Source organism: Schistocerca gregaria, chromosome 9 (assembly GCF_023897955.1).
Source record: "Schistocerca gregaria isolate iqSchGreg1 chromosome 9, iqSchGreg1.2, whole genome shotgun sequence".
NCBI classification, from domain to species: Eukaryota; Metazoa; Arthropoda; class Insecta; order Orthoptera; family Acrididae; genus Schistocerca; species Schistocerca gregaria.
The window spans coordinates 36,475,363-36,501,832 of record NC_064928.1 but is presented as its reverse complement, the minus strand read 5'-3'; positions in this window follow the sequence as shown (position 1 = coordinate 36,501,832).

Here is a 26,470-nt window from a genome sequence, read left to right as displayed (position 1 = left end):
CAGTTGCTCACGCTGTGTCTCATTTTTGTTACTGGTGCCAGACTGCCAGAACGGATTTGTCACCAGTTGTGAACCGTAAGAAAGTCATTGTTACTATTGCAAGGCGTTCCTCGAGTTATCTGAGTCAATACTCCAGGTACTGAGTCATTGGCCTATTACGAGAGTCATAGTTACTCGTCACAGTTGCTCACCCAGATTCATATATTTTGTTACTGTGGCCAGTCTGCCAGAACCGATATGACACTAGTTGTGTATCTTAAGTGAGTAATCGTAATGCCAGCCAGGGATTACTAGCCTTTACTGATGCAGTCCTCCAGGTGACGCTGCACTAGCTACCTTGAGTGCGTCATAGCTCCTCGTCCTAATTTCGCAGCCAGTTTCACGTTTCTTGTCACTGTGGCCAGTCTGCCAGCACCGATATGTCACAGGTTGTGTAATCTACGAAAGTCATCGTTACTATAGCCAAGGGTTACTCGAGTTTCCTGACTCAATATTCCTGGTGACGATCATTTTCTACCTTAAGAGAGTCATAGTTACCCATCCCAGATGCTCACTCAGTGTCTCATTTTTGTTACTGGTGCCAGACTGCCAGAACGGATTTGTCACCAGTTGTGAACCGTAAGAAAGTCATTGTTACTATTGCAAGGCGTTCCTCGAATTATCTGAGTCAATACTCCAGGTATTGAGTCATTGGCCTATTACGAGAGTCATAGTTACTCGTCACAGTTGCTCACCCAGATATATATATATTGTTACTGTGGCCACTCTGCCAGAACCGATATGTCACTAGTTTTGTATCTTAAGTGAGTCACCGTTATGCCTGCCAGGGATTACTAGCCTTTACTGATGCAGTCCTCCAGGTCACGCTGCACTATCTACCTTGAGTGCGTCATAGCTCCTCGCCCTAGTTTCGCAGCCAGTTTCACGTTTCTTGTTACGTGGCGTCTGCCAGAAGCGATACGACACTAGTTGTGTGTCATATGAGAGTCATAGTCACTCCTTTCAGAGTGTACTCCACCTGGTGACGAATCGTCGGTTACCTCAGAAGGGTAATAGATATTCCTGTCGGTTGACCACCCAAATTAAAATACATTGTAACTGTGGCCAGTCTGCCAGCATCGATATGTCACAGGTTGTGTAATCTACGACTGTCATCGTTCTATAACCAAGGGTTACTCGAAATTCCTGATTCAATATTCCTGGTGACGATCATTGGCTACCTTAAGAGAGTCATAGTTACCCATCCCAGTTGCTCACGCTGTGTCTCATTTTTGTTACTGGTGCCAGACTGTCAGAACGGATTTGTCACCAGTTGTGAACCGTAAGAAAGTCATTGTTACTATTGCAAGGCGTTCCTCGAGTTATCTGAGTCAATACTCCAGGTATTGAGTCATTGGCCTATTACGAGAGTCATAGTTACTCGTCACAGTTGCTCACCCAGATACATATATTTTGTTTCTGTGGCCAGTCTGCAAGAACCGATATGACACTAGTTGTGTATCTTAAGTGAGTCATCGTAATGCCTGCCATTGATTACTAGCCTTTACTGATGCAGTCCTCCAGGTGACGCTGCATTAGCTACCTTGAGTGCGTCATAGCTCCTCGTCCTAATTTCGCAGCCAGTTTCAAGTTTCTTGTTACTGTGGCCAGTCTGCCAGCACCGATATGTCACAGGTTGTGTAATCTACGAAAGTCATCGTTACTATAGCCAAGGGTTACTCGAGTTTCCTGACTCAATATTCCTGGTGACGATCATTGGCTACCTTAAGAGAGTCATAGTTACCCATCCCAGTTGCTCACGCAGTGTCTCAGTTTTGTTACTGGTGCCAGACTGCCAGAACGGATTTGTCACCAGTTGTGAACCGTAAGAAAGTCATTGTTACTATTGCAAGGCGTTCCTCGAGTTATCTGAGTCAATACTCCAGGTATTGAGTCATTGGCCTATTACGAGAGTCATAGCTACTCGTCGCTGTTGATCACCCAGATTCATATATTTTGTTACTGTTGCCAGTCTGCCAGAACCGATATGTCACTAGTTGTGTATCTTATGTGAGTCACCGTTATGCCTGCCAGGGATTACTAGCCTTTACTGATGCAGTCCTCCAGGTGTCGCTGCACTTGCTACCTTGAGTGCGTCATAGCTCCTCGTCCTAATTTCGCAGCCAGTTTCACGTTTCTTGTTACTGTGGCGTCTGCCAGAAGCGATACGACACTAGTTGTGTGTCATATGAGAGTCATAGTCACTCCTTTCAGAGCGTACTCCACCTGGTGACGAATCGTCGGTTACCTCAGAAGGGTAATAGATATTCCTGTCGGTTGACCACCCAAATTAAAATACATTGTAACTGTGGCCAGTCTGCCAGCATCGATATGTCACAGGTTGTGTAATCTACGAAAGTCATCGTTCTACAACCAAGGGTTACTCGAAATTCCTGATTCAATATTCCTGGTGACGATCATTGGCTACCTTAAGAGAGTCATAGTTACCCATCCCAGTTGCTCACGCTGTGTCTCATTTTTGTTACTGGTGCCAGACTGCCAGAACGGATTTGTCACCAGTTGTGAACCGTAAGAAAGTCATTGTTACTATTGCAAGGCGTTCCTCGAGTTATCTGAGTCAATACTCCAGGTATTGAGTCATTGGCCTATTACGAGAGTCATAGTTACTCGTCACAGTTGCTCACCCAGATTCATATATTTTGTCACTGTGGCCAGTCTGCCAGAACCGATATGACACTAGTTGTGTATCTTAAGTGAGTAATCGTAATGCCAGCCAGGGATTACTAGCCTTTACTGATGCAGTCCTCCAGGTGACGCTGCACTAGCTACCTTGAGTGCGTCATAGCTCCTCGTCCTAATTTCGCAGCCAGTTTCACGTTTCTTGTTACTGTGGCCAGTCTGCCAGCACCGATATGTCACAGGTTGTGTAATCTACGAAAGTCATCGTTACTATAGCCAAGGGTTACTCGAGTTTCCTGACTCAATATTCCTGGTGACGATCATTTGCTACCTTAAGAGAGTCATAGTTACCCATCCCAGTTGCTCACTCAGTGTCTCATTTTTGTTACTGGTGCCAGACTGCCAGAACGGATTTGTCACCAGTTGTGAACCGTAAGAAAGTCATTGTTACTATTGCAAGGCGTTCCTCGAATTATCTGAGTCAATACTCCAGGTATTGAGTCATTGGCCTATTACGAGAGTCATAGTTACTCGTCACAGTTGCTCACCCAGATTGATATATTTTGTTACTGTTGCCAGTCTGCCAGAACCGATATGTCACTAGTTGTGTATCTTAAGTGAGTCACCGTTATGCCTGCCAGGGATTACTAGCCTTTACTGATGCAGTCCTCCAGGTGTCGCTGCACTAGCTACCTTGAGTGCGTCATAGCTCCTCGTCCTAATTTCGCAGCCAGTTTCACGTTTCTTGTTACGTGGCGTCTGCCAGAAGCGATACGACACTAGTTGTGTGTCATATGAGAGTCATAGTCACTCCTTTCAGAGTGTACTCCACCTGGTGACGAATCGTCGGTTACCTCAGAAGGGTAATAGATATTCCTGTCGGTTGACCACCCAAATTAAAATACATTGTAACTGTGGCCAGTCTGCCAGCATCGATATGTCACAGGTTGTGTAATCTACGAAAGTCATCGTTCTATAACCAAGGGTTACTCGAAATTCCTGATTCAATATTCCTGGTGACGATCATTGGCTACCTTAAGAGAGTCATAGTTAACCATCCCAGTTGTTCACGCTGTGTCTCATTTTTGGTACTGGTGCCAGCCTGCCAGAACGGATTTGTCACCAGTTGTGAACCGTAAGAAAGTCATTGTTACTATTGCAAGGCGTTCCTCGAGTTATCTGAGTCAATACTCCAGGTATTGAGTCATTGGCCTATTACGAGAGTCATAGTTACTCGTCACAGTTGCTCACCCAGATTCATATATTTTGTTACTGTGGCCAGTCTGCCAGAACCGATATGACACTAGTTGTGTATCTTAAGTGAGTAATCGTAATGCCAGCCAGGGATTACTAGCCTTTACTGATGCAGTCCTCCAGGTGACGCTGCACTAGCTACCTTGAGTGCGTCATAGCTCCTCGTCCTAATTTCGCAGCCAGTTTCACGTTTCTTGTTACTGTGGCCAGTCTGCCAGCACCGATATGTCACAGGTTGTGTAATCTACGAAAGTCATCGTTACTATAGCCAAGGGTTACTCGAGTTTCCTGACTCAATATTCCTGGTGACGATCATTTGCTACCTTAAGAGAGTCATAGTTACCCATCCCAGATGCTCACTCAGTGTCTCATTTTTGTTACTGGTGCCAGACTGCCAGAACGGATTTGTCACCAGTTGTGAACCGTAAGAAAGTCATTGTTACTATTGCAAGGCGTTCCTCGAATTATCTGAGTCAATATTCCAGGTATTGAGTCATTGGCCTATTACGAGAGGCATAGCTACTCGTCACAGTTGCTCACCCAGATTGATATATATTGTTACTGTGGCCAGTCTGCCAGGACCGATATGTCACTAGTTGTGTATCTTAAGTGAGTCACCGATATGCCTGCCAGGGATTACTAGCCTTTACTGATGCAGTCCTCCAGGTCACGCTGCACTAGCTACCTTGAGTGCGTCATAGCTCCTCGCCCTAATTTCGCAGCCAGTTTCACGTTTCTTGTTACTGTGGCGTCTGCCAGAAGCGATACGACACTAGTTGTGTGTCATATGAGAGTCAAAGTCACTCCTTTCAGAGTGTACTCCACCTGGTGACGAATCGTCGGTTACCTCAGAAGGGTAATAGATATTCCTGTCGGTTGACCACCCAAATTAAAATACATTGTAACTGTGGCCAGTCTGCCAGCATCGATATGTCACAGGTTGTGTAATCTACGAAAGTCATCGTTCTATAACCAAGGGTTACTCGAAATTCCTGATTCAATATTCCTGGTGACGATCATTGGCTACCTTAAGAGAGTCATAGTTACCCATCCCAGTTGCTCGCGCTGTGTCTCATTTTTGTTACTGGTGCCAGACTGCCAGAACGGATTTGTCACCAGTTGTGAACCGTAAGAAAGTCATTGTTACTATTGCAAGGCGTTCCTCGAGTTATCTGAGTCAATACTCCAGGTACTGAGTCATTGGCCTATTACGAGAGTCATAGTTACTCGTCACAGTTGCTCACCCAGATTCATATATTTTGTTACTGTGGCCAGTCTGCCAGAACCGATATGACACTAGTTGTGTATCTTAAGTGAGTAATCGTAATGCCAGCCAGGGATTACTAGCCTTTACTGATGCAGTCCTCCAGGTGACGCTGCACTAGCTACCTTGAGTGCGTCATAGCTCCTCGTCCTAATTTCGCAGCCAGTTTCACGTTTCTTGTCACTGTGGCCAGTCTGCCAGCACCGATATGTCACAGGTTGTGTAATCTACGAAAGTCATCGTTACTATAGCCAAGGGTTACTCGAGTTTCCTGACTCAATATTCCTGGTGACGATCATTTGCTACCTTAAGAGAGTCATAGTTACCCATCCCAGATGCTCACTCAGTGTCTCATTTTTGTTACTGGTGCCAGACTGCCAGAACGGATTTGTCACCAGTTGTGAACCGTAAGAAAGTCATTGTTACTATTGCAAGGCGTTCCTCGAATTATCTGAGTCAATACTCCAGGTATTGAGTCATTGGCCTATTACGAGAGTCATAGTTACTCGTCACAGTTGCTCACCCAGATATATATATATTGTTACTGTGGCCACTCTGCCAGAACCGATATGTCACTAGTTGTGTATCTTAAGTGAGTCACCGTTATGCCTGCCAGGGATTACTAGCCTTTACTGATGCAGTCCTCCAGGTCACGCTGCACTATCTACCTTGAGTGCGTCATAGCTCCTCGCCCTAGTTTCCCAGCCAGTTTCACGTTTCTTGTTACGTGGCGTCTGCCAGAAGCGATACGACACTAGTTGTGTGTCATATGAGAGTCATAGTCACTCCTTTCAGAGTGTACTCCACCTGGTGACGAATCGTCGGTTACCTCAGAAGGGTAATAGATATTCCTGTCGGTTGACCACCCAAATTAAAATACATTGTAACTGTGGCCAGTCTGCCAGCATCGATATGTCACAGGTTGTGTAATCTACGACTGTCATCGTTCTATAACCAAGGGTTACTCGAAATTCCTGATTCAATATTCCTGGTGACGATCATTGGCTACCTTAAGAGAGTCATAGTTACCCATCCCAGTTGCTCACGCTGTGTCTCATTTTTGTTACTGGTGCCAGACTGTCAGAACGGATTTGTCACCAGTTGTGAACCGTAAGAAAGTCATTGTTACTATTGCAAGGCGTTCCTCGAGTTATCTGAGTCAATACTCCAGGTATTGAGTCATTGGCCTATTACGAGAGTCATAGTTACTCGTCACAGTTTCTCACCCAGATACATATATTTTGTTTCTGTGGCCAGTCTGCAAGAACCGATATGACACTAGTTGTGTATCTTAAGTGAGTCATCGTAATGCCTGCCATTGATTACTAGCCTTTACTGATGCAGTCCTCCAGGTGACGCTGCATTAGCTACCTTGAGTGCGTCATAGCTCCTCGTCCTAATTTCGCAGCCAGTTTCAAGTTTCTTGTTACTGTGGCCAGTCTGCCAGCACCGATATGTCACAGGTTGTGTAATCTACGAAAGTCATCGTTACTATAGCCAAGGGTTACTCGAGTTTCCTGACTCAATATTCCTGGTGACGATCATTGGCTACCTTAAGAGAGTCATAGTTACCCATCCCAGTTGCTCACGCAGTGTCTCAGTTTTGTTACTGGTGCCAGACTGCCAGAACGGATTTGTCACCAGTTGTGAACCGTAAGAAAGTCATTGTTACTATTGCAAGGCGTTCCTCGAGTTATCTGAGTCAATAGTCCAGGTATTGAGTCATTGGCCTATTACGAGAGTCATAGCTACTCGTCGCAGTTGCTCACCCAGATTCATATATTTTGTTACTGTTGCCAGTCTGCCAGAACCGATATGTCACTAGTTGTGTATCTTATGTGAGTCACCGTTATGCCTGCCAGGGATTACTAGCCTTTACTGATGCAGTCCTCCAGGTGTCGCTGCACTTGCTACCTTGAGTGCGTCATAGTTCCTCGTCCTAATTTCGCAGCCAGTTTCACGTTTCTTGTTACTGTGGCGTCTGCCAGAAGCGATACGACACTAGTTGTGTGTCATATGAGAGTCATAGTCACTCCTTTCAGAGCGTACTCCACCTGGTGACGAATCGTCGGTTACCTCAGAAGGGTAATAGATATTCCTGTCGGTTGACCACCCAAATTAAAATACATTGTAACTGTGGCCAGTCTGCCAGCATCGATATGTCATAGGTTGTGTAATCTACGAAAGTCATCGTTCTACAACCAAGGGTTACTCGAAATTCCTGATTCAATATTCCTGGTGACGATCATTGGCTACCTTAAGAGAGTCATAGTTACCCATCCCAGTTGCTCACGCTGTGTCTCATTTTTGTTACTGGTGCCAGACTCCCAGAACGGATTTGTCACCAGTTGTGAACCGTAAGAAAGTCATTGTTACTATTGCAAGGCGTTCCTCGAGTTATCTGAGTCAATACTCCAGGTATTGAGCCATTGGCCTATTACGAGAGTCATAGTTACTCGTCACAGTTGCTCACCCAGATTCAAATATTTTGTCACTGTGGCCAGTCTGCCAGAACCGATATGACACTAGTTGTGTATCTTAAGTGAGTAATCGTAATGCCAGCCAGGGATTACTAGCCTTTACTGATGCAGTCCTCCAGGTGACGCTGCACTAGCTACCTTGAGTGCGTCATAGCTCCTCGTCCTAATTTCGCAGCCAGTTTCACGTTTCTTGTTACTGTGGCCAGTCTGCCAGCACCGATATGTCACAGGTTGTGTAATCTACGAAAGTCATCGTTACTATAGCCAAGGGTTACTCGAGTTTCCTGACTCAATATTCCTGGTGACGATCATTTGCTACCTTAAGAGAGTCATAGTTACCCATCCCAGTTGCTCACTCAGTGTCTCATTTTTGTTACTGGTGCCAGACTGCCAGAACGGATTTGTCACCAGTTGTGAACCGTAAGAAAGTCATTGTTACTATTGCAAGGCGTTCCTCGAATTATCTGAGTCAATACTCCAGGTATTGAGTCATTGGCCTATTACGAGAGTCATAGTTACTCGTCACAGTTGCTCACCCAGATTGATATATTTTGTTACTGTGGCCAGTCTGCCAGAACCGATATGTCACTAGTTGTGTATCTTAAGTGAGTCACCGTTATGTCTGCCAGGGATTACTAGCCTTTACTGATGCAGTCCTCCAGGTCACGCCTCACTAGCTACCTTGAGTGCGTCATAGCTCCTCGCCCTAATTTCGCAGCCAGTTTCACGTTTCTTGTTACTGTGGCGTCTGCCAGAAGCGATACGACACTAGTTGTGTGTCATATGAGAGTCATAGTCACTCCTTTCAGAGTGTACTCCACCTGGTGACGAATCGTCGGTTACCTCAGAAGGGTAATAGATATTCCTGTCGGTTGACCACCCAAATTAAAATACATTGTAACTGTGGCCAGTCTGCCAGCATCGATATGTCACAGGTTGTGTAATCTACGACTGTCATCGTTCTATAACCAAGGGTTACTCGAAATTCCTGATTCAATATTCCTGGTGACGATCATTGGCTACCTTAAGAGAGTCATAGTTACCCATCCCAGTTGCTCACGCTGTGTCTCATTTTTGTTACTGGTGCCAGACTGCCAGAACGGATTTGTCACCAGTTGTGAACCATAAGAAAGTCATTGTTACTATTGCAAGGCGTTCCTCGAGTTATCTGAGTCAATACTCCAGGTATTGAGTCATTGGCCTATTACGAGAGTCATAGTTACTCGTCACAGTTGCTCACCCAGATTCATATATTTTGTTACTGTGGAAAGTCTGCAAGAACCGATATGACACTAGTTGTGTATCTTAAGTGAGTAATCGTAATGCCAGCCAGGGATTACTAGCCTTTACTGATGCAGTCCTCCAGGTGACGCTGCACTAGCTACCTTGAGTGCGTCATAGCTCCTCGTCCTAATTTCGCAGCCAGTTTCACGTTTCTTGTTACTGTGGGCAGTCTGCCAGCACCGATATGTCACAGGTTGTGTAATCTACGAAAGTCATCGTTACTATAGCCAAGGGTTACTCGAGTTTCCTGACTCAATATTCCTGGTGACGATCATTGGCTACCTTAAGAGAGTCATAGTTACCCATCCCAGTTGCTCACTCAGTGTCTCATTTTTGTTACTGGTGCCAGACTGCCAGAACGGATTTGTCACCAGTTGTGAACCGTAAGAAAGTCATTGTTACTATTGCAAGGCGTTCCTCGAGTTATCTGAGTCAATACTCCAGGTATTGAGTCATTGGCCTATTACGAGAGTCATAGTTACTCGTCACAGTTGCTCACCCAGATTCATATATTTTGTTACTGTGGCCAGTCTGCCAGAAACGATATGACACTAGTTGTGTATCTTAAGTGAGTCATCGTAATGCCTGCCATTGATTACTAGCCTTTACTGATGCAGTCCTCCATGTGACGCTGCACTAGCTACCTTGAGTGCGTCATAGCTCCTCGTCCTAATTTCGCAGCCAGTTTCAAGTTTCTTGTTAATGTGGCCAGTCTGCCAGCACCGATATGTCACAGGTTGAGTAATCTACGAAAGTCATCGTTACTATAGCCAAGGGTTACTCGAGTTTCGTGACTCAATATTCCTGAAGACGATCATTGGCTACCTTAAGAGAGTCATAGTTACCCATCCCAGTTGCTCATGCAGTGTCTCAGTTTTGTTACTGGTGCCAGACTGCCAGAACGGATTTGTCACCAGTTGTGAACCGTAAGAAAGTCATTGTTACTATTGCAAGGCGTTCCTCGAGTTATCTGAGTCAATACTCCAGGTATTGAGTCATTGGCCTATTACGAGAGTCATAGTTACTCGTCGCAGTTGCTCACCCAGATTCATATATTTTGTTACTGTTGCCAGTCTGCCAGAACCGATATGTCACTAGTTGTGTATCTTAAGTGAGTCACCGTTATGCCTGCCAGGAATTACTAGCCTTTACTGATGCAGTCCTCCAGGTGTCGCTGCACTTGCTACCTTGAGTGCGTCATAGCTCCTCGTCCTAATTTCGCAGCCAGTTTCACGTTTCTTGTTACGTGGCGTCTGCCAGAAGCGATACGACACTAGTTGTGTGTCATATGAGAGTCATAGTCACTCCTTTCAGAGTGTACTCCACCTGGTGACGAATCGTCGGTTACCTCAGAAGGGTAATAGATATTCCTGTCGGTTGACCACCCAAATTAAAATACATTGTAACTGTGGCCAGTCTGCCAGCACCGATATGTCACAGGTTGTGTAATCTACGAAAGTCATCGTTACTATAGCCAAGGGTTACTCGAGTTTCCTGACTCAATATTCCTGGTGACGATCATTTGCTACCTTAAGAGAGTCATAGTTACCCATCCCAGTTGCTCACTCAGTGTCTCATTTTTGTTACTGGTGCCAGACTGCCAGAACGGATTTGTCACCAGTTGTGAACCGTAAGAAAGTCATTGTTACTACTGCAAGGCGTTCCTCGAATTATCTGAGTCAATACTCCAGGTATTGAGTCATTGGCCTATTACGAGAGTCATAGTTACTCGTCACAGTTGCTCACCCAGATTGATATATTTTGTTACTGTGGCCAGTCTGCCAGAACCGATATGTCACTAGTTGTGTATCTTAAGTGAGTCACCGTTATGTCTGCCAGGGATTACTAGCCTTTACTGATGCAGTCCTCCAGGTCACGCCTCACTAGCTACCTTGAGTGCGTCATAGCTCCTCGCCCTAATTTCGCAGCCAGTTTCACGTTTCTTGTTACTGTGGCGTCTGCCAGAAGCGATACGACACTAGTTGTGTGTCATATGAGAGTCATAGTCACTCCTTTCAGAGTGTACTCCACCTGGTGACGAATCGTCGGTTACCTCAGAAGGGTAATAGATATTCCTGTCGGTTGACCACCCAAATTAAAATACATTGTAACTGTGGCCAGTCTGCCAGCATCGATATGTCACAGGTTGTGTAATCTACGACTGTCATCGTTCTATAACCAAGGGTTACTCGAAATTCCTGATTCAATATTCCTGGTGACGATCATTGGCTACCTTAAGAGAGTCATAGTTACCCATCCCAGTTGCTCACGCTGTGTCTCATTTTTGTTACTGGTGCCAGACTGCCAGAACGGATTTGTCACCAGTTGTGAACCATAAGAAAGTCATTGTTACTATTGCAAGGCGTTCCTCGAGTTATCTGAGTCAATACTCCAGGTATTGAGTCATTGGCCTATTACGAGAGTCATAGTTACTCGTCACAGTTGCTCACCCAGATTCATATATTTTGTTACTGTGGAAAGTCTGCAAGAACCGATATGACACTAGTTGTGTATCTTAAGTGAGTAATCGTAATGCCAGCCAGGGATTACTAGCCTTTACTGATGCAGTCCTCCAGGTGACGCTGCACTAGCTACCTTGAGTGCGTCATAGCTCCTCGTCCTAATTTCGCAGCCAGTTTCACGTTTCTTGTTACTGTGGGCAGTCTGCCAGCACCGATATGTCACAGGTTGTGTAATCTACGAAAGTCATCGTTACTATAGCCAAGGGTTACTCGAGTTTCCTGACTCAATATTCCTGGTGACGATCATTGGCTACCTTAAGAGAGTCATAGTTACCCATCCCAGTTGCTCACTCAGTGTCTCATTTTTGTTACTGGTGCCAGACTGCCAGAACGGATTTGTCACCAGTTGTGAACCGTAAGAAAGTCATTGTTACTATTGCAAGGCGTTCCTCGAGTTATCTGAGTCAATACTCCAGGTATTGAGTCATTGGCCTATTACGAGAGTCATAGTTACTCGTCACAGTTGCTCACCCAGATTCATATATTTTGTTACTGTGACCAGTCTGCCAGAAACGATATGACACTAGTTGTGTATCTTAAGTGAGTCATCGTAATGCCTGCCATTGATTACTAGCCTTTACTGATGCAGTCCTCCATGTGACGCTGCACTAGCTACCTTGAGTGCGTCATAGCTCCTCGTCCTAATTTCGCAGCCAGTTTCAAGTTTCTTGTTAATGTGGCCAGTCTGCCAGCACCGATATGTCACAGGTTGAGTAATCTACGAAAGTCATCGTTACTATAGCCAAGGGTTACTCGAGTTTCGTGACTCAATATTCCTGAAGACGATCATTGGCTACCTTAAGAGAGTCATAGTTACCCATCCCAGTTGCTCATGCAGTGTCTCAGTTTTGTTACTGGTGCCAGACTGCCAGAACGGATTTGTCACCAGTTGTGAACCGTAAGAAAGTCATTGTTACTATTGCAAGGCGTTCCTCGAGTTATCTGAGTCAATACTCCAGGTATTGAGTCATTGGCCTATTACGAGAGTCATAGTTACTCGTCGCAGTTGCTCACCCAGATTCATATATTTTGTTACTGTTGCCAGTCTGCCAGAACCGATATGTCACTAGTTGTGTATCTTAAGTGAGTCACCGTTATGCCTGCCAGGAATTACTAGCCTTTACTGATGCAGTCCTCCAGGTGTCGCTGCACTTGCTACCTTGAGTGCGTCATAGCTCCTCGTCCTAATTTCGCAGCCAGTTTCACGTTTCTTGTTACGTGGCGTCTGCCAGAAGCGATACGACACTAGTTGTGTGTCATATGAGAGTCATAGTCACTCCTTTCAGAGTGTACTCCACCTGGTGACGAATCGTCGGTTACCTCAGAAGGGTAATAGATATTCCTGTCGGTTGACCACCCAAATTAAAATACATTGTAACTGTGGCCAGTCTGCCAGCATCGATATGTCACAGGTTGTGTAATCTACGAAAATCATCGTTCTATAACCAACGGTTACTCGAAATTCCTGATTCAATATTCCTGGTGACGATCATTGTCTACCTTCAGAGAGTCATAGTTACCCATCCCAGTTGCTCACGCTGTGTCTCATTTTTGTTACTGGTGCCAGACTGCCAGAACGGATTTGTCACCAGTTGTGAACCATAAGAAAGTCATTGTTACTATTGCAAGGCGTTCCTCGAGTTATCTGAGTCAATACTCCAGGTATTGAGTCATTGGCCTATTACGAGAGTCATAGTTACTCGTCACAGTTGCTCACCCAGATTCATATATTTTGTCACTGTGGCCAGTCTGCCAGAACCGATATGACACTAGTTGTGTATCTTAAGTGAGTAATCGTAATGCCAGCCAGGGATTACTAGCCTTTACTGATGCAGTCCTCCAGGTGACGCTGCACTAGCTACCTTGAGTGCGTCATAGCTCCTCGTCCTAATTTCGCAGCCAGTTTCACGTTTCTTGTTACTGTGGCCAGTCTGCCAGCACCGATATGTCACAGGTTGTGTAATCTACGAAAGTCATCGTTACTATAGCCAAGGGTTACTCGAGTTTCCTGACTCAATATTCCTGGTGACGATCATTTGCTACCTTAAGAGAGTCATAGTTACCCATCCCAGTTGCTCACTCAGTGTCTCATTTTTGTTACTGGTGCCAGACTGCCAGAACGGATTTGTCACCAGTTGTGAACCGTAAGAAAGTCATTGTTACTATTGCAAGGCGTTCCTCGAATTATCTGAGTCAATACTCCAGGTATTGAGTCATTGGCCTATTACGAGAGTCATAGTTACTCGTCACAGTTGCTCACCCAGATTGATATATTTTGTTACTGTGGCCAGTCTGCCAGAACCGATATGTCACTAGTTGTGTATCTTAAGTGAGTCACCGTTATGCCTGCCAGGAATTACTAGCCTTTACTGATGCAGTCCTCCAGGTGACGCTGCACTAGCTACCTTGAGTGCGTCATAGCTCCTCGTCCTAATTTCGCAGCCAGTTTCACGTTTCTTGTTACTGTGGGCAGTCTGCCAGCACCGATATGTCACAGGTTGTGTAATCTACGAAAGTCATCGTTACTATAGCCAAGGGTTACTCGAGTTTCCTGACTCAATATTCCTGGTGACGATCATTGGCTACCTTAAGAGAGTCATAGTTACCCATCCCAGTTGCTCACTCAGTGTCTCATTTTTGTTACTGGTGCCAGACTGCCAGAACGGATTTGTCACCAGTTGTGAACCGTAAGAAAGTCATTGTTACTATTGCAAGGCGTTCCTCGAGTTATCTGAGTCAATACTCCAGGTATTGAGTCATTGGCCTATTACGAGAGTCATAGTTACTCGTCACAGTTGCTCACCCAGATTCATATATTTTGTTACTGTGGCCAGTCTGCCAGAAACGATATGACACTAGTTGTGTATCTTAAGTGAGTCATCGTAATGCCTGCCATTGATTACTAGCCTTTACTGATGCAGTCCTCCATGTGACGCTGCACTAGCTACCTTGAGTGCGTCATAGCTCCTCGTCCTAATTTCGCAGCCAGTTTCAAGTTTCTTGTTAATGTGGCCAGTCTGCCAGCACCGATATGTCACAGGTTGAGTAATCTACGAAAGTCATCGTTACTATAGCCAAGGGTTACTCGAGTTTCGTGACTCAATATTCCTGAAGACGATCATTGGCTACCTTAAGAGAGTCATAGTTACCCATCCCAGTTGCTCATGCAGTGTCTCAGTTTTGTTACTGGTGCCAGACTGCCAGAACGGATTTGTCACCAGTTGTGAACCGTAAGAAAGTCATTGTTACTATTGCAAGGCGTTCCTCGAGTTATCTGAGTCAATACTCCAGGTATTGAGTCATTGGCCTATTACGAGAGTCATAGTTACTCGTCGCAGTTGCTCACCCAGATTCATATATTTTGTTACTGTTGCCAGTCTGCCAGAACCGATATGTCACTAGTTGTGTATCTTAAGTGAGTCACCGTTATGCCTGCCAGGAATTACTAGCCTTTACTGATGCAGTCCTCCAGGTGTCGCTGCACTTGCTACCTTGAGTGCGTCATAGCTCCTCGTCCTAATTTCGCAGCCAGTTTCACGTTTCTTGTTACGTGGCGTCTGCCAGAAGCGATACGACACTAGTTGTGTGTCATATGAGAGTCATAGTCACTCCTTTCAGAGTGTACTCCACCTGGTGACGAATCGTCGGTTACCTCAGAAGGGTAATAGATATTCCTGTCGGTTGACCACCCAAATTAAAATACATTGTAACTGTGGCCAGTCTGCCAGCATCGATATGTCACAGGTTGTGTAATCTACGAAAATCATCGTTCTATAACCAAGGGTTACTCGAAATTCCTGATTCAATATTCCTGGTGACGATCATTGGCTACCTTCAGAGAGTCATAGTTACCCATCCCAGTTGCTCACGCTGTGTCTCATTTTTGTTACTGGTGCCAGACTGCCAGAACGGATTTGTCACCAGTTGTGAACCATAAGAAAGTCATTGTTACTATTGCAAGGCGTTCCTCGAGTTATCTGAGTCAATACTCCAGGTATTGAGTCATTGGCCTATTACGAGAGTCATAGTTACTCGTCACAGTTGCTCACCCAGATTCATATATTTTGTCACTGTGGCCAGTCTGCCAGAACCGATATGACACTAGTTGTGTATCTTAAGTGAGTAATCGTAATGCCAGCCAGGGATTACTAGCCTTTACTGATGCAGTCCTCCAGGTGACGCTGCACTAGCTACCTTGAGTGCGTCATAGCTCCTCGTCCTAATTTCGCAGCCAGTTTCACGTTTCTTGTTACTGTGGCCAGTCTGCCAGCACCGATATGTCACAGGTTGTGTAATCTACGAAAGTCATCGTTACTATAGCCAAGGGTTACTCGAGTTTCCTGACTCAATATTCCTGGTGACGATCATTTGCTACCTTAAGAGAGTCATAGTTACCCATCCCAGTTGCTCACTCAGTGTCTCATTTTTGTTACTGGTGCCAGACTGCCAGAACGGATTTGTCACCAGTTGTGAACCGTAAGAAAGTCATTGTTACTATTGCAAGGCGTTCCTCGAATTATCTGAGTCAATACTCCAGGTATTGAGTCATTGGCCTATTACGAGAGTCATAGTTACTCGTCACAGTTGCTCACCCAGATTGATATATTTTGTTACTGTGGCCAGTCTGCCAGAACCGATATGTCACTAGTTGTGTATCTTAAGTGAGTCACCGTTATGTCTGCCAGGGATTACTAGCCTTTACTGATGCAGTCCTCCAGGTCACGCCTCACTAGCTACCTTGAGTGCGTCATAGCTCCTCGCCCTCATTTCGCAGCCAGTTTCAAGTTTCTTGTTAATGTGGCCAGTCTGCCAGCACCGATATGTCACAGGTTGAGTAATCTACGAAAGTCATCGTTACTATAGCCAAGGGTTACTCGAGTTTCGTGACTCAATATTCCTGAAGACGATCATTGGCTACCTTAAGAGAGTCATAGTTACCCATCCCAGTTGCTCATGCAGTGTCTCAGTTTTGTTACTGGTGCCAGACTGCCAGAACGGATTTGTCACCAGTTGTGAACCGTAAGAAAGTCATTGTTACTATTGCAAGGCGTTCCTCGAGTTATCTGAGTCAGTACTCCAGGTATTGAGTCATTGGCCTATTACGAGAGTCATAGTTACTCGTCGCAGTTGCTCACCCAGATTCATATATTTTGTTACTGTTGCCAGTCTGCCAGAACCGATATGTCACTAGTTGTGTATCTTAAGTGAGTCACCGTTATGCCTGCCAGGAATTACTAGCCTTTACTGATGCAGTCCTCCAGGTGTCGCTGCCCTTGCTACCTTGAGTGCGTCATAGCTCCTCGTCCTAATTTCGCAGCCAGTTTCACGTTTCTTGTTACGTGGCGTCTGCCAGAAGCGATACGACACTAGTTGTGTGTCATATGAGAGTCATAGTCACTCCTTTCAGAGTGTACTCCACCTGGTGACGAATCGTCGGTTACCTCAGAAGGGTAATAGATATTCCTGTCGGTTGACCACCCAAATTAAAATACATTGTAACTGTGGCCAGTCTGCCAGCATCGATATGTCACAGGTTGTGTAATCTACGAAAATCATCGTTCTATAACCAAGGGTTACTCGAAATGCCTGATTCAATATTCCTGGTGACGATCATTGGCTACCTTCAGAGAGTCATAGTTACCCATCCCAGTTGCTCACGCTGTGTCTCATTTTTGTTACTGGTGCCAGACTGCCAGAACGGATTTGTCACCAGTTGTGAACCATAAGAAAGTCATTGTTACTATTGCAAGGCGTTCCTCGAGTTATCTGAGTCAATACTCCAGGTATTGAGTCATTGGCCTATTACGAGAGTCATAGTTACTCGTCACAGTTGCTCACCCAGATTCATATATTTTGTCACTGTGGCCAGTCTGCCAGAACCGATATGACACTAGTTGTGTATCTTAAGTGAGTAATCGTAATGCCAGCCAGGGATTACTAGCCTTTACTGATGCAGTCCTCCAGGTGACGCTGCACTAGCTACCTTGAGTGCGTCATAGCTCCTCGTCCTAATTTCGCAGCCAGTTTCACGTTTCTTGTTACTGTGGCCAGTCTGCCAGCACCGATATGTCACAGGTTGTGTAATCTACGAAAGTCATCGTTACTATAGCCAAGGGTTACTCGAGTTTCCTGACTCAATATTCCTGGTGACGATCACTTGCTACCTTAAGAGAGTCATAGTTACCCATCCCAGTTGCTCACTCAGTGTCTCATTTTTGTTACTGGTGCCAGACTGCCAGAACGGATTTGTCACCAGTTGTGAACCGTAAGAAAGTCATTGTTACTATTGCAAGGCGTTCCTCGAATTATCTGAGTCAATACTCCAGGTATTGAGTCATTGGCCTATTACGAGAGTCATAGTTACTCGTCACAGTTGCTCACCCAGATTGATATATTTTGTTACTGTGGCCAGTCTGCCAGAACCGATATGTCACTAGTTGTGTATCTTAAGTGAGTCACCGTTATGTCTGCCAGGGATTACTAGCCTTTACTGATGCAGTCCTCCAGGTCACGCCTCACTAGCTACCTTGAGTGCGTCATAGCTCCTCGCCCTAATTTCGCAGCCAGTTTCACGTTTCTTGTTACTGTGGCGTCTGCCAGAAGCGATACGACACTAGTTGTGTGTCATATGAGAGTCATAGTCACTCCTTTCAGAGTGTACTCCACCTGGTGACGAATCGTCGGTTACCTCAGAAGGGTAATAGATATTCCTGTCGGTTGACCACCCAAATTAAAATACATTGTAACTGTGGCCAGTCTGCCAGAACCGATATGACACTAGTTGTGTATCTTAAGTGAGTAATCGTAATGCCAGCCAGGGATTACTAGCCTTTACTGATGCAGTCCTCCAGGTGACGCTGCACTAGCTACCTTGAGTGCGTCATAGCTCCTCGTCCTAATTTCGCAGCCAGTTTCACGTTTCTTGTTACTGTGGCCAGTCTGCCAGCACCGATATGTCACAGGTTGTGTAATCTACGAAAGTCATCGTTACTATAGCCAAGGGTTACTCGAGTTTCCTGACTCAATATTCCTGGTGACGATCATTGGCTACCTTAAGAGAGTCATAGTTACCCATCCCAGTTGCTCACTCAGTGTCTCATTTTTGTTACTGGTGCCAGACTGCCAGAACGGATTTGTCACCAGTTGTGAACCGTAAGAAAGTCATTGTTACTATTGCAAGGCGTTCCTCGAGTTATCTGTGTGAATACTCCAGGTATTGAGTCATTGGCCTATTACGAGAGTCATAGTTACTCGTCACAGTTGCTCACCCAGATTCATATATTTTGTTACTGTGGCCAGTCTGCCAGAAACGATATGACACTAGTTGTGTATCTTAAGTGAGTCATCGTAATGCCTGCCATTGATTACTAGCCTTTACTGATGCAGTCCTCCATGTGACGCTGCACTAGCTACCTTGAGTGCGTCATAGCTCCTCGTCCTAATTTCGCAGCCAGTTTCAAGTTTCTTGTTAATGTGGCCAGTCTGCCAGCACCGATATGTCACAGGTTGAGTAATCTACGAAAGTCATCGTTACTATAGCCAAGGGTTACTCGAGTTTCGTGACTCAATATTCCTGAAGACGATCATTGGCTACCTTAAGAGAGTCATAGTTACCCATCCCAGTTGCTCATGCAGTGTCTCAGTTTTGTTACTGGTGCCACACTGCCAGAACGGATTTGTCACCAGTTGTGAACCGTAAGAAAGTCATTGTTACTATTGCAAGGCGTTCCTCGAGTTATCTGAGTCAATACTCCAGGTATTGAGTCATTGGCCTATTACGAGAGTCATAGTTACTCGTCGCAGTTGCTCACCCAGATTCATATATTTTGTTACTGTTGCCAGTCTGCCAGAACCGATATGTCACTAGTTGTGTATCTTAAGTGAGTCACCGTTATGCCTGCCAGGAATTACTAGCCTTTACTGATGCAGTCCTCCAGGTGTCGCTGCACTTGCTACCTTGAGTGCGTCATAGCTCCTCGTCCTAATTTCGCAGCCAGTTTCACGTTTCTTGTTACGTGGCGTCTGCCAGAAGCGATACGACACTAGTTGTGTGTCATATGAGAGTCATAGTCACTCCTTTCAGAGTGTACTCCACCTGGTGACGAATCGTCGGTTACCTCAGAAGGGTAATAGATATTCCTGTCGGTTGACCACCCAAATTAAAATACATTGTAACTGTGGCCAGTCTGCCAGCATCGATATGTCACAGGTTGTGTAATCTACGAAAATCATCGTTCTATAACCAAGGGTTACTCGAAATTCCTGATTCAATATTCCTGGTGACGATCATTGGCTACCTTAAGAGAGTCATAGTTACCCATCCCAGTTGCTCACGCTGTGTCTCATTTTTGTTACTGGTGCCAGACTGCCAGAACGGATTTGTCACCAGTTGTGAACCATAAGAAAGTCATTGTTACTATTGCAAGGCGTTCCTCGAGTTATCTGAGTCAATACTCCAGGTATTGAGTCATTGGCCTATTACGAGAGTCATAGTTACTCGTCACAGTTGCTCACCCAGATTCATATATTTTGTCACTGTGGCCAGTCTGCCAGAACCGATATGACACTAGTTGTGTATCTTAAGTGAGTAATCGTAATGCCAGCCAGGGATTACTAGCCTTTACTGATGCAGTCCTCCAGGTGACGCTGCACTAGCTACCTTGAGTGCGTCATAGCTCCTCGTCCTAATTTCGCAGCCAGTTTCACGTTTCTTGTTACTGTGGCCAGTCTGCCAGCACCGATATGTCACAGGATGTGTAATCTACGAAAGTCATCGTTACTATAGCCAAGGGTTACTCGAGTTTCCTGACTCAATATTCCTGGTGACGATCATTTGCTACCTTAAGAGAGTCATAGTTACCCATCCCAGTTGCTCACTCAGCGTCTCATTTTTGTTACTGGTGCCAGACTGCCAGAACGGATTTGTCACCTGTTGTGAACCGTAAGAAAGTCATTGTTACTATTGCAAGGCGTTCCTCGAATTATCTGAGTCAATACTCCAGGTATTGAGTCATTGGCCTATTACGAGAGTCATAGTTACTCGTCACAGTTGCTCACCCAGATTGATATATTTTGTTACTGTGGCCAGTCTGCCAGAACCGATATGTCACTAGTTGTGTATCTTAAGTGAGTCACCGTTATGCCTGCCAGGAATTACTAGCCTTTACTGATGCAGTCCTCCAGGTGTCGCTGCACTTGCTACCTTGAGTGCGTCATAGCTCCTCGTCCTAATTTCGCAGCCAGTTTCACGTTTCTTGTTACGTGGCGTCTGCCAGAAGCGATACGACACTAGTTGTGTGTCATATGAGAGTCATAGTCACTCCTTTCAGAGTGTACTCCACCTGGTGACGAATCGTCGGTTACCTCAGAAGGGTAATAGATATTCCTGTCGGTTGACCACCCAAATTAAAATACATTGTAACTGTGGCCAGTCTGCCAGCATCGATATGTCACAGGTTGTGTAATCTACGAAAATCATCGTTCTATAACCAAGGGTTACTCGAAATTCCTGATTCAATATTCCTGGTGACGATCATTGGCTACCTTAAGAGAGTCATAGTTACCCATCCCAGTTGCTCACGCTGTGTCTCATTTTTGTTACTGGTGCCAGACTGCCAGAACGGATTTGTCACCAGTTGTGAACCATAAGAAAGTCATTGTTACTATTGCAAGGCGTTCCTCGAGTTATCTGAGTCAATACTCCAGGTATTGAGTCATTGGCCTATTACGAGAGTCATAGTTACTCGTCACAGTTGCTCACCCAGATTCATATATTTTGTCACTGTGGCCAGTCTGCCAGAACCGATATGACACTAGTTGTGTATCTTAAGTGAGTAATCGTAATGCCAGCCAGGGATTACTAGCCTTTACTGATGCAGTCCTCCAGGTGACGCTGCACTAGCTACCTTGAGTGCGTCATAGCTCCTCGTCCTAATTTCGCAGCCAGTTTCACGTTTCTTGTTACTGTGGCCAGTCTGCCAGCACCGATATGTCACAGGATGTGTAATCTACGAAAGTCATCGTTACTATAGCCAAGGGTTACTCGAGTTTCCTGACTCAATATTCCTGGTGACGATCATTGGCTACCTTAAGAGAGTCATAGTTACCCATCCCAGTTGCTCACTCAGTGTCTCATTTTTGTTACTGGTGCCAGACTGCCAGAACGGATTTGTCACCAGTTGTGAACCGTAAGAAAGTCATTGTTACTATTGCAAGGCGTTCCTCGAGTTATCTGTGTGAATACTCCAGGTATTGAGTCATTGGCCTATTACGAGAGTCATAGTTACTCGTCACAGTTGCTCACCCAGATTCATATATTTTGTTACTGTGGCCAGTCTGCCAGAAACGATATGACACTAGTTGTGTATCTTAAGTGAGTCATCGTAATGCCTGCCATTGATTACTAGCCTTTACTGATGCAGTCCTCCATGTGACGCTGCACTAGCTACCTTGAGTGCGTCATAGCTCCTCGTCCTAATTTCGCAGCCAGTTTCAAGTTTCTTGTTAATGTGGCCAGTCTGCCAGCACCGATATGTCACAGGTTGAGTAATCTACGAAAGTCATCGTTACTATAGCCAAGGGTTACTCGAGTTTCGTGACTCAATATTCCTGAAGACGATCATTGGCTACCTTAAGAGAGTCATAGTTACCCATCCCAGTTGCTCATGCAGTGTCTCAGTTTTGTTACTGGTGCCACACTGCCAGAACGGATTTGTCACCAGTTGTGAACCGTAAGAAAGTCATTGTTACTATTGCAAGGCGTTCCTCGAGTTATCTGAGTCAATACTCCAGGTATTGAGTCATTGGCCTATTACGAGAGTCATAGTTACTCGTCGCAGTTGCTCACCCAGATTCATATATTTTGTTACTGTTGCCAGTCTGCCAGAACCGATATGTCACTAGTTGTGTATCTTAAGTGAGTCACCGTTATGCCTGCCAGGAATTACTAGCCTTTACTGATGCAGTCCTCCAGGTGTCGCTGCACTTGCTACCTTGAGTGCGTCATAGCTCCTCGTCCTAATTTCGCAGCCAGTTTCACGTTTCTTGTTACGTGGCGTCTGCCAGAAGCGATACGACGCTAGTTGTGTGTCATATGAGAGTCATAGTCACTCCTTTCAGAGTGTACTCCACCTGGTGACGAATCGTCGGTTACCTCAGAAGGGTAATAGATATTCCTGTCGGTTGACCACCCAAATTAAAATACATTGTAACTGTGGCCAGTCTGCCAGCATCGATATGTCACAGGTTGTGTAATCTACGAAAATCATCGTTCTATAACCAAGGGTTACTCGAAATTCCTGATTCAATATTCCTGGTGACGATCATTGGCTACCTTAAGAGAGTCATAGTTACCCATCCCAGTTGCTCACGCTGTGTCTCATTTTTGTTACTGGTGCCAGACTGCCAGAACGGATTTGTCACCAGTTGTGAACCATAAGAAAGTCATTGTTACTATTGCAAGGCGTTCCTCGAGTTATCTGAGTCAATACTCCAGGTATTGAGTCATTGGCCTATTACGAGAGTCATAGTTACTCGTCACAGTTGCTCACCCAGATTCATATATTTTGTCACTGTGGCCAGTCTGCCAGAACCGATATGACACTAGTTGTGTATCTTAAGTGAGTAATCGTAATGCCAGCCAGGGATTACTAGCCTTTACTGATGCAGTCCTCCAGGTGACGCTGCACTAGCTACCTTGAGTGCGTCATAGCTCCTCGTCCTAATTTCGCAGCCAGTTTCACGTTTCTTGTTACTGTGGCCAGTCTGCCAGCACCGATATGTCACAGGATGTGTAATCTACGAAAGTCATCGTTACTATAGCCAAGGGTTACTCGAGTTTCCTGACTCAATATTCCTGGTGACGATCATTTGCTACCTTAAGAGAGTCATAGTTACCCATCCCAGTTGCTCACTCAGCGTCTCATTTTTGTTACTGGTGCCAGACTGCCAGAACGGATTTGTCACCAGTTGTGAACCGTAAGAAAGTCATTGTTACTATTGCAAGGCGTTCCTCGAATTATCTGAGTCAATACTCCAGGTATTGAGTCATTGGCCTATTACGAGAGTCATAGTTACTCGTCACAGTTGCTCACCCAGATTGATATATTTTGTTACTGTGGCCAGTCTGCCAGAACCGATATGTCACTAGTTGTGTATCTTAAGTGAGTCACCGTTATGCCTGCCAGGAATTACTAGCCTTTACTGATGCAGTCCTCCAGGTGTCGCTGCACTTGCTACCTTGAGTGCGTCATAGCTCCTCGTCCTAATTTCGCAGCCAGTTTCACGTTTCTTGTTACGTGGCGTCTGCCAGAAGCGATACGACACTAGTTGTGTGTCACATGAGAGTCATAGTCACTCCTTTCAGAGTGTACTCCACCTGGTGACGAATCGTCGGTTACCTCAGAAGGGTAATAGATATTCCTGTCGGTTGACCACCCAAATTAAAATACATTGTAACTGTGGCCAGTCTGCCAGCATCGATATGTCACAGGTTGTGTAATCTACGAAAATCATCGTTCTATAACCAAGGGTTACTCGAAATTCCTGATTCAATATTCCTGGTGACGATCATTGGCTACCTTAAGAGAGTCATAGTTACCCATCCCAGTTGCTCACGCTGTGTCTCATTTTTGTTACTGGTGCCAGACTGCCAGAACGGATTTGTCACCAGTTGTGAACCATAAGAAAGTCATTGTTACTATTGCAAGGCGTTCCTCGAGTTATCTGAGTCAATACTCCAGGTATTGAGTCATTGGCCTATTACGAGAGTCATAGTTACTCGTCACAGTTGCTCACCCAGATTCATATATTTTGTCACTGTGGCCAGTCTGCCAGAACCGATATGACACTAGTTGTGTATCTTAAGTGAGTAATCGTAATGCCAGCCAGGGATTACTAGCCTTTACTGATGCAGTCCTCCAGGTGACGCTGCACTAGCTACCTTGAGTGCGTCATAGCTCCTCGTCCTAATTTCGCAGCCAGTTTCACGTTTCTTGTTACTGTGGCCAGTCTGCCAGCACCGATATGTCACAGGATGTGTAATCTACGAAAGTCATCGTTACTATAGCCAAGGGTTACTCGAGTTTCCTGACTCAATATTCCTGGTGACGATCATTTGCTACCTTAAGAGAGTCATAGTTACCCATCCCAGTTGCTCACTCAGCGTCTCATTTTTGTTACTGGTGCCAGACTGCCAGAACGGATTTGTCACCAGTTGTGAACCGTAAGAAAGTCATTGTTACTATTGCAAGGCGTTCCTCGAATTATCTGAGTCAATACTCCAGGTATTGAGTCATTGGCCTATTACGAGAGTCATAGTTACTCGTCACAGTTGCTCACCCAGATTGATATATTTTGTTACTGTGGCCAGTCTGCCAGAACCGATATGTCACTAGTTGTGTATCTTAAGTGAGTCACCGTTATGTCTGCCAGGGATTACTAGCCTTTACTGATGCAGTCCTCCAGGTGACGCTGCACTAGCTACCTTGAGTGCGTCATAGCTCCTCGTCCTAATTTCGCAGCCAGTTTCACGTTTCTTGTTACTGTGGCCAGTCTGCCAGCACCGATATGTCACAGGATGTGTAATCTACGAAAGTCATCGTTACTATAGCCAAGGGTTACTCGAGTTTCCTGACTCAATATTCCTGGTGACGATCATTTGCTACCTTAAGAGAGTCATAGTTACCCATCCCAGTTGCTCACTCAGCGTCTCATTTTTGTTACTGGTGCCAGACTGCCAGAACGGATTTGTCACCAGTTGTGAACCGTAAGAAAGTCATTGTTACTATTGCAAGGCGTTCCTCGAATTATCTGAGTCAATACTCCAGGTATTGAGTCATTGGCCTATTACGAGAGTCATAGTTACTCGTCGCAGTTGCTCACCCAGATTCATATATTTTGTTACTGTTGCCAGTCTGCCAGAAACGATATGACACTAGTTGTGTATCTTAAGTGAGTCATCGTAATGCCTGCCATTGATTACTAGCCTTTACTGATGCAGTCCTCCATGTGACGCTGCACTAGCTACCTTGAGTGCGTCATAGCTCCTCGTCCTAATTTCGCAGCCAGTTTCAAGTTTCTTGTTAATGTGGCCAGTCTGCCAGCACCGATATGTCACAGGTTGAGTAATCTACGAAAGTCATCGTTACTATAGCCAAGGGTTACTCGAGTTTCGTGACTCAATATTCCTGAAGACGATCATTGGCTACCTTAAGAGAGTCATAGTTACCCATCCCAGTTGCTCATGCAGTGTCTCAGTTTTGTTACTGGTGCCACACTGCCAGAACGGATTTGTCACCAGTTGTGAACCGTAAGAAAGTCATTGTTACTATTGCAAGGCGTTCCTCGAGTTATCTGAGTCAATACTCCAGGTATTGAGTCATTGGCCTATTACGAGAGTCATAGTTACTCGTCGCAGTTGCTCACCCAGATTCATATATTTTGTTACTGTTGCCAGTCTGCCAGAACCGATATGTCACTAGTTGTGTATCTTAAGTGAGTCACCGTTATGCCTGCCAGGAATTACTAGCCTTTACTGATGCAGTCCTCCAGGTGTCGCTGCACTTGCTACCTTGAGTGCGTCATAGCTCCTCGTCCTAATTTCGCAGCCAGTTTCACGTTTCTTGTTACGTGGCGTCTGCCAGAAGCGATACGACACTAGTTGTGTGTCATATGAGAGTCATAGTCACTCCTTTCAGAGTGTACTCCACCTGGTGACGAATCGTCGGTTACCTCAGAAGGGTAATAGATATTCCTGTCGGTTGACCACCCAAATTAAAATACATTGTAACTGTGGCCAGTCTGCCAGCATCGATATGTCACAGGTTGTGTAATCTACGAAAATCATCGTTCTATAACCAAGGGTTACTCGAAATTCCTGATTCAATATTCCTGGTGACGATCATTGGCTACCTTAAGAGAGTCATAGTTACCCATCCCAGTTGCTCACGCTGTGTCTCATTTTTGTTACTGGTGCCAGACTGCCAGAA